Here is a 9,989-nt window from a genome sequence, read left to right as displayed (position 1 = left end):
TCCTCTAGAATTTTCGGTCTCGTTTTCTCCGTGTGCAAAAGCCAAAAAATGAAGTCAACAGTCCGGAAATAGTTTGGGGAGTCCGGCAAATTGCAAATTTTGTTATCGATCTTAAATAATTCTCGAGAAATGGCCTCGAGACTCGAAGCATATTGGCGGTAATATTGATGTGCTCGATATATTCAAAGGGAGAGGGAAGTAAACGAAAGAGAGGAACGGACAAATGGAGTTTCGTAGTCGTACAAAATGGAGGATCGATTCGAGCGAGCATTCACTCGTGAATAAAAATGCAGCGCAGTGGAATAGGCGAAGAATTATCGATAGCCGGGGCACATTAGTAACAAAGTACACAGAACGCAGGCTCGTTGTTAAAAAATACCGAGACATTCGTCGCTGAGTTCGAGAACCTGTCGCCAGGCGCGTATACGCAAAAACATGTAGAAGGAGAAAGGTGCTCGTGCGGCGTCTCGAGGTTACGGCGTATAATCCCACTTGCGGAATATTATACCCTCTCTGGGCGAGCAGGCTGTCTTGTCAAAGGAATTGAAAAAAGGAACAAATGCACAATAAATATCGGCTATATGTGCGTTAGGCATAGGAATATATGCGTCTGGCGGGAGACTGAGAGGGGGAAATCGAGCGAAGACCTAGTAGGGTGTTGCTAAGAATGACGACGCGCCTCGCGACGCGATCGTGAATCATCTTACGTTGAGGAATTATGCCGAGAGATAAAGCTCGATTAATATCGTTGATAAAATACGATCGGGGAAACAGGAATGTCCGTATTTTTTGACGTTTCATCGAAATGCGTACACGAATGTGTGGTAGGACAGCGAAAGTTTGTCATTTTAATTGAGCGTTATATGCGAACTAATGACTATTTTTCTGTTAGCTGACCATTAGTATCGATCCGAATCGTTTCTATAGTAAAAATGAAACCTTTTTCGTTGTTTATGAAAGAATTATTCACATCTGGTTGTTGAGAAATGGGAATACCTTTTTGCTAACCCAATTAAGTCGTTGTTCGAGATTGTTTGGGTGCACGGTCAGATAATCAGTTGAGTCAACCAATATTTTAGAACCGAAATACAAGCAGTTGTTTGATTCGTTAATGATTGAAAATCGATGGAGTTTCTTCGATTGGAGAACTTGATAAAAATGGTGTGAAGCCCGAAGCAAAACTGGCCGAGCACGGGATTAAAAAACGCGAGAATGTGTAAGAATCTGGAGCGAAGTTCGATAGCCAGATAAAGCGACAGCTGACTCACGAATTAAGGAGGCGTCGAGACGACACGCGAGATCGCGCAACGACGAACGAAGGTGGTCTCAGATCGGGTGAAATGGACGACCGGACGGTCCGAGACCTCCAAGACAGCGCGATCAATCCGTCGAAGAAATAGGGATCGATTGAAAGAGGAATGAAACGTGGAAAAAGAAAATTGAGCAATAACCGGGAGTCCGTGAAAACTGACCTGGTCTTGAATCGTTGCGTGTCGTCTTGACCAGCCCACATTTCTCGTTTGTTTTTTCCCCTCGGTGCTCGAAGTCTTCCAACGAAAATATCCGGACTCCCTGGTTTCTTATCTGCCGGAGTTATTCACCTTTTCTCTCGGCGTTCCTCGCTGCCGGCACTTCAGTCTGCGTGCTCAATCAGCCACAGATATTTATCGAGGCTCACGCGAATCCGGTATTTTTGATCTTCCTCACTTTTAGCACACCGGCGACGATTCCAGAGATTCCGGAAGCGACAGAAAAGTCGGTTCAAACTCCGTTAATTCCGATTGTTTCGCGACTCTTTTTTATTCACTTTTCCCGTGCCTCTCTCCGTACGAGCTCCAAGACTCGGCAGATATTTCTTCTCCTTATAATATTGGCTTCAATGCAGACCGGAAGTACCGGTGAACGCTTCTCTTTCGCCCTCTTATTCTTACTCTTCGAATCCTTTTCTCCACCACTCTTTCCCCTTCTCTCTCTCTCTCTCGCTCTTTCTATCTTCTTCTCTGTATCTCTCTCCCTCTTGCACTCGTCTGACGTCTGGGATGGCTAACTCCCTGGTGCAACACTCGTCTCGCGGTGGTTCCGGTCGGTCGATCGGTCGGTCGGTCAAATATATATATGAAACAACGCTCGCCTCGAGTTTCCCTCACTCTCTTGTTTCTCTCTTATAGTTCTATTTCAAAATATATTAACCGCTCGCGGGATCGTCGCCCGTCTTTCGTAGCTCTTCGTCGAGTACGTACTGAAGGAGATCGTGGGTCGCGTGCTCGCCTCCGACACCAGTATAGCCGCACGTAGTGACTGCTTGCTCACCGCTGCTGTTGCTGCTGCTGCTTTGACTGCTACAGCGAATCATGTGTAGAGGCGCGACGTGTGTATCGCTTTAAACGCCCGGCAACCGGACGAACGAATCGGCCACGAAGACGACGCCGGTAAGCGCCCCCGGCTTTTCCACAGTATTCGATTAATATGAAAACGCAACTTTCGTTGATAAATAGTCGATCATTTAAATTTCTTGAGGAATATTAGTTTTTCTGTCTTCGTGCGTTTCTCCTCGATTATAAACGATTCCACGATCTTTCGATTATAATTTTTCTTTTAAAAACGTCCACGGAAGCAGAATACCGGTTTCGTTCGTTCGGTTTTCGGAATGCCGAAAAAATGAACGAGTTCCCACGAGCGCCGAGATTTCAGTTGATTCGAAGAAATTTTATTCCCGGAATCGCTGAATAGAATTTTATTATCGAAATCACGCTCGTGATTGCAATTTCCTCGAAGATTTGATGAAAACACCATCCACTGATCCGGCAGCTCGATTACTCCGCGTCCCCGCAGTGGATTGGGAGAAAGTGAAAATTCAAAAATGCACGACGAAATTGAAATTGGAACAGAATCAGCGATGTGAATAATAAAGAAAGTGAATGTCGCATGAGAATTTTCGTCCGCAATCGAACCTTGTTTCTCGACGCTCGAAAACCGACGTTCCTTTCGAAAAATGGCGACCTTAATATCTAAGATTCTCAAAGGCATTTTAAAATGCTTATACAAGGTCGTTTGACGCGTCATGTTACGGGTTTTACATGGCTGATCTCGAGCACGAGAAAAGTGAGTGCATGAGCAGCCAAAGATCGAGAAGGAAGTTACTGTGTATGTGCGACGTTTCTGTACAGCATTCGAGACCTGTCATTAGGCTTGATGCACACACCCGATCGCTTCTCTCTCTCTCTTTCTCTGTTTTCTCGCCCCCGTTTTTTCTTCTCTGTTTCTTTCGCTCTTTCTTTTTCTCCGAGGCTTTCGCTCTCGCTGGAGTCTCTCCGAGGACACACGCCGTTGAGTCCTCGCCTCTTAATATCCCTTGCCCGCACTTTCATCCTCTGACGATGCACTCTCGTCGTTTTTCTCCCTTGCTCGTTCGCCGTTTTTGCCAGTACGGACTTGGATGAGCTCGAGACGCGGTAAGTAGCGAAAAACGTCGAGTCCTCATTCGTCTCCGAACGTAAATTCTTTGAGATCGATCTGATCCCACGAAATTTTTGACAAAACTCCAATTGTGGCATCGAAAATTTCGCAATAAAGCAGTAGATCGAGCCAACGATTGAACGGTCAATGAAAAACAGCAGGATTTCTTATTTTCCAAGTCGAATTATCAGCACAGCAGTTCGTTTGACAAGTAGTTGAATTTTGTTGTCATTTTATCGAACATTGAAACATTATACTCCAGCAGATTAACCAGTCTCGTGGGCATTAAATCTTGAAATAAATCAAAATTTGCTTCGTCACGAAACGTTCGAGTACGTAGATTTTTCGTACACGCCCGTCTGGAATGAAACTTGTTTCGGTGGTCCGAGTTTTTTAAATTCTCGTGGAGCTCTCCCAAGTGGTAAAATATTTAGGTACCAGGATGCACATGAATGATTTCACAGAGAAAGAAAGAAGAAGAAAGAAAAGGGGAAGAGCTCTTGAAAGGTCGTATCGTGAGTCAAGTGTACATGTAATATGATTCATCATACTCAAAGCTTGTGTTCTCGTATTAATCCGACGTCTCAGTGTATTCCAGGAGTCAGTAATGATCCGTGTCTATTCAGGAGCATCATCGCCGGATGTCTGATGAAAAACGTGACGAGGCAATCTCAGTTTCCTTTTTTCCAGCTTCCCTCATTCCCACCTCATTTCTATCTCGTTTTTCCTCTTCTTCGTCTCTTCCCTCTCGTTTGTCCAAACTCCTTTTCTATTATCTTTGTCTTATTATGCCACATGCGAGTCATTTTCACTGCTCCAACGTGCCCTTTGTTAACAGGGCTCACAGCACGAAAGAACTTCTCGTCGTTTTCGAAAATTCCTTTCTCACAATTATATCTCGCTCACAGCTTGACTCGAATGACTTTTCACAGCGGCCACTCGCGAGCCGAAGATCTTACTTGAGATACGATATCGTCCTCGAAACATTAAATTCCTTTAGCTTTTAAAGATTTTTGCAACGAAAAACGCTCTCGTTGTAAAACTGTACACGGAGAATACGGACTCGTTTTGTATACTGAGAAATACATTGTTTTTCAAGATTTTTCAAAGTATTCAGGCACCGATTACAAACGGCATATAGCATTTTTTGAATTTTTCACTTTTTCGTCACTTGAATGCTCAACAGCTTTATGTGACTAGCAAAATGCTCGTGAGAACCATATTTCGTTATGTTTTCGAGTGCTATTCGTCATGTTAGACTAGCACTTACCGACAAGTAGAAATGTATTGTAAACCACAAATTTTTATTGTCAGTAGTAAATTCTATGATAAATACACGAATATACACCGAATACGAATGACATTTTACCATCTGCATAGTTTTTTTTTCCAGTTGCCCGAGCATACTTTGCACAGAGAGAAAAAAATAGTAAGAATTACCATACTGCCATGGGTATTGGGATTTTATATCGTCCATTTTGAAGGTTTTTACCAAAAACTTGGTAATTTCCAAGTCAATTCTGAATGAAAATTTTTAAATTGCGTATTTTGCTGCGACAAAGGTTTAAACTGTGCTATTTTTTCCTACATAGTTCACCAAGGAAACGTTGTAAAATTTATGTTGATTCGATGATGAACTGTCGAGTAGAATTATTATGCCGTTTGGCTATGCTCAGTACTGTTTTCACAATTGAAATTTACAGTTGAACATAGTAAAATTTGAGGAGCTCGAACACAAGCATCGATCATACGCCAAAGTGTTTAAAAATTTACTATGTTAAATAACAGAATTTCATTCGCGATTGTACGATAACATGCCGCGATAACATTCGCGATTGTACGATAACATTCGCGATTGTACGATATGCATGTGTACCGATGTATTTATTTTGACATCACTCATCAATTTTCATCGAGTCGCTTCACAAAAATTACTATGTATGTTCGTAAGAATTATTAAATATTACGATGTAGAACCCTACTCCTGTGGCACCATAGTAGTTTTTAGTGAAATTTTTTGTCCGTGTACAGTATAAATATTTGAAGTGATTGAAAACATTTATTACTATGCTTATATTGTCGAGAGACGCTGCAGTCGTGAAAATCGAATTTTCGATACACGCCGAAGAAAAATTCTCGTCGGAAACGGAAGAATCATCGCTCCGGCGGATGCTGACCTCAAAAATATCGTAACGATCTCGAGAATGAAGCTCGCAGAAGAGAATGAGAGTAAGAAGAATGAAATGGAAGGAAATAAAATCTGCAAGGCGAATTTAGGCGTGTAAAAATTGATTACAAGAGCGAAATACCGGCGTGCTCACAAGATCTAAAATTCTCGTTGTGCCACACCACATTGTTCCGCTCTTTTATCGTCATTCGAACAACAATGCGAGCGAACGAAACGAGGAAAACGTTGTGAAGTGAAATAAAAGGGATAACCGGAGCAAAGAAACTACGAGCAGTTTGTGGTATTTCTCGTGGCGGAAGAAGAGAGAAAAAACAACAGAGATGAACGAGCACCCGACCGATGATTCCTGGAAAGTGACGGCCCAAGAGGACTCCTCAAATGGAAGGGAAGAAGATAAGAAAAAAGAGCGGCGTAATAACGATAACGGAGGAGAAAAAACCTCGGAAGATTAAAGGCTCCGTTGGGGATCGAATCGTTGGAAAATCACCAATGGGGCCCCGGTTACGAATTCTCGTTCGTGACTTTTCGAATTTCAAACAATGCCATCAAACTTCGAAGATACATTTTTACCGTTCAAATTACTTGGAAACTCGCAGCATACTTTAATTCAATTTCATTCGAATGATTGATGGCATCGAGAATTAAACCGCTGCTGGATTTCTCACTCTTTCGTTCCGATCATCGCACGACTCGAGTCCGCGTTTCATCCACAACGTTAACGAAGAAGCGATGCTAAATTTTAAACAGACACGAACGTGCATACGAACGCTCGGAAAAAGCACGATAAGGAGCTCGGCTCTGGATAACGGAAGCAGTCCGACAAAGAATCATTTCTCTGATTCATCGCTTGGAAATCTAACCCACGAATAGCTCATGAGGCACGAACAACAAATGACACGTGAAAATATAATCGGAAACTTCAACTCGTTGAATGAATCGATCACAACAATTCCTGCGAGATCCACAAGCTTTTTGCCATCCTTCATCAGACACTGCAGCTCAATTTTTAAATTAAGCAGGAAATAGTATTAAGGTGCTCTGTCACTTGTTCAGTCGGTAAAAATCCTGTTGCACGGTTTATTTCGAGTAGCTTGATATTTGACAGAAAATATGAGTTACACGCTATTCTCATTTTATCAGAGAACAAGGTGTAACTTTTATTTTTCTCAAAAAATCAAGGGTGTCCGAGTAAACCGTGCAACCATTTTGCAGTTATCTCTCTCGCACTCGCGCAAGTGATAGATCACCTTAAGGAGTTTCGGTACAGACGATACAATGTTGCCATGCTAATCCATGCTAAAAAAATTCAAAAATTCAAAAAGTTCAGAATTTTATAAAATTTGGTGAACATATTCTTTAGTGCCAAATTTGACGACACAAATTTTTTAAGATTTTTCTTCTACACAGTTATCGAGTAATTGATCACTAACGTTTACGTGTATAAGCATAGCGTTTCCATATATATAGGTATACATTCCGGGCATGATAAATCTGCTTTAATGCGTAATTACTCGATAACTAAGTAGAAGAAAATTTTGAAAAAATTTGAGTTTTCGCACTTGATGTTGAAGAACATTATCACCAAATTTGATCAATTTCTTAATATTTTGACTTCTGTACCGAAACTCCTTAATGGACAGAAAAATGCGAAATATATCTCCATTATTGATGGACAGGATGGAACAAAATTTGAACAATGGAGAGATGACGAAGTATTTCCAATCATTTATCCAGCTCTAAATTTATCGAAGGTCATTTATGACAGGAGTAATTAATAAAATAAGGCATGACACTCGCTTTTTCCAGACCGTTGATGGGGACGTTGCAACCTCGCATATTCGGGTTATGTGCGCGTAATTTGAAATTTGAATATATGTATCAGCAATGCATGTGCAGACTGGCAAACACGTTCGAAAACTTTTTTTTACTAAGAGGATACGAGTCAGAGTGAGTATCGATATAATATAAATTTACAAACGAATCGAGAAATACTCTTTTATTTCCACGCATGCTTTCGTGTAGATGCAAAGTCTTTTTGTTAATAAGTAGTGCCCAAAGCACTCGCGATACTGTCCAAAAGGGTCCAAAGAAGACAGCACGTTTTTGCATCTTTTGCGTATTTGTATTACGAGCAATCGTTACGTCGAAAATCTTACAACCTTCCTCTTTCAAATCAATGTACTTAAAACACTGCGATACTGCTTCCTTCTTTGAGGCCAAGCTGCCGTTTTTCGTACCGTAAATACTTCGAACGTTTCTCCTCGCTTTCTGCTTCGCTTCTGCAGCTTACCTTTCCAATAAATCTTTGCTTTTTTACTTTCGCCTACATGACAACGAAAAGCGACCTTGACGAATGATTCAAGTCAAACGATGGTCTAATATTTTTATGACTAGTAGTTAGGTAACCGAGTAGCTTCCCCAACTCTTCGGGTCCCTGTAAACGTTTTAGTTACGTCAAGCAGGAGCGTGAAACTTCTGAACTTGGAAGAAAGATGTTTTCTTTTCAATAAACTGAAATTCGACCTCACGAGTCAGCTGTTTTTCATCACACTTTTCCATATTTTCTGATTGGTAGCTGGCATAACTTGTTAGGGACCTCGAAGTTCAATTGCAGCTGAAGTTTTTTCTGTCTGCTCCGAGATGTCACGGTGACAACTCATCGTCCAACGTATCTGTGACGACTCAGTTTCATTTCTGGGGAGTCTTGAGCAAAGGAGAATTATTTTCAATTGTTCCGAAACAAGCGAATTTTATTGAAACTTGAGTAAAATAAATAATAAACTTTTACGTATACTTGACTGGTTTGTTTTTTCAATGCATTCGCTTACCTTTTGAACAATCGGGGGGTCAATTTATCGTTGGAAACTGCATCAGTCGCAGGGTTCTCGCGCACGTTCGAATCGTCTTCGTATTCGAAACGACGAAAAAAAGAGTGGCGTAATTTTTTGCAATCTTCGAAAGAAAAAATTCTTCCGGTCCACCACGGGGTAGCCCTCGAAAATTTGATAAAATTTTCTTCTCCAACCTTTCGAGAGAATTCTAATTTTATTTACTTCCGCTAGGGAAAAAGGCATCGCGCAAAAGAGAAAATTCCCACGTCTGCGGTAAAAACGCATGTGAAACTAAAGAATTTTTGATTTGCAGTAAACAATGCGAGAGCGGGAAGAGAAAACCTGGATGCATCGATGCAAACGTCAACCGGCTGCTCTTTAAACGATAAAAATCTTAGATTCGTATAAAGCGATAAGCAAACGTGTGAAATGCCCGCGGATCTTTCGCGCGGCATGATTCACGCGGAACAATCGTCCCGAGCCGATAAACGAGTTTTCTTCATAACAGACTTATTTATTGTCTTCATTTGGAAAGTTTCTGATAACAGTATTATCACGAGTTCATACAATAAAATATATTATTCGAGAGAGAAAGATTTACCGCCTTCGAATCCGGCAGAGGTTTGTGCGCTATCAGCAGCTCAGAATCAAACAGGCGTACGGAATGTTCGAGAGCCTGGATTCGAATCTTACAACACTCTCCGGGCATCGCATTAAATGCTCTATAAATGATTAAGTCGCATTTACGATGTGGAACGGAAATGATAAAGCTCGTGCGCGATACGATATCCTGAAAATCCGAGAAAATTCCATCGTCCTCGTGTTACCAGGCAATATCGTAATAATCCTAATAATATAATCATTCACATTATTTTCAACATTTTATCATTGTTATTCACGAGATGACAATTTTCACTCAATGATTGTTAGCCTCGTTATCATCGTTCGATACGAAAAAATTTGAGAGCTTCGCACTATCGTTGCTCTCCGAGCTTTTCCTTGGTGATTGTGAAACAAGTTTGGGGGAAAAAACTTGCGAATCGTCCTTCGTTGAATTTGAGCGAATATTTTTCGAAGAATTGGGAGAAAATTTTAACATCGTGCGGCAGAAATTTCGGTGTGATCGTGCAAATAAAGGGACGGTACTGAATTGGGAAAGGAAAGCATGAAATAAAAAATGGACTTGTGACGTTTGCTTGAGATTTGTACATGAACGATTTAATCGACGAGACAAAAAGTGATGCCGCGCCCAAATACGATCGCTGACTGAGTTTCGATGCTGCTTTATATACCGGTGGGCATCGAACTCGATGCGGGATCCTTGAAAAAGTCCAACGACGAAAGTTCCTCGGTAAAAACGTGCTCATATTGTGATTTCAGTATGGAAAGAAAAACAAGCTTTCAAACGGAGCGATGCGAGAAGGAATATTTGAAATTTAGAAAAGCGATTGGACGCACGAGCATTTAATCTCGCAACGAGTCTGACAACGTCGCGGTTGATTTCCTGACGTAGA

The sequence above is a fragment of the Venturia canescens genome, chromosome 4, assembly GCF_019457755.1.
Source record: "Venturia canescens isolate UGA chromosome 4, ASM1945775v1, whole genome shotgun sequence".
NCBI lineage: Eukaryota > Metazoa > Arthropoda > Insecta > Hymenoptera > Ichneumonidae > Venturia > Venturia canescens.
The sequence above is the reverse complement of the archived record's forward strand: the minus strand, read 5'-3'. Positions refer to the sequence as shown.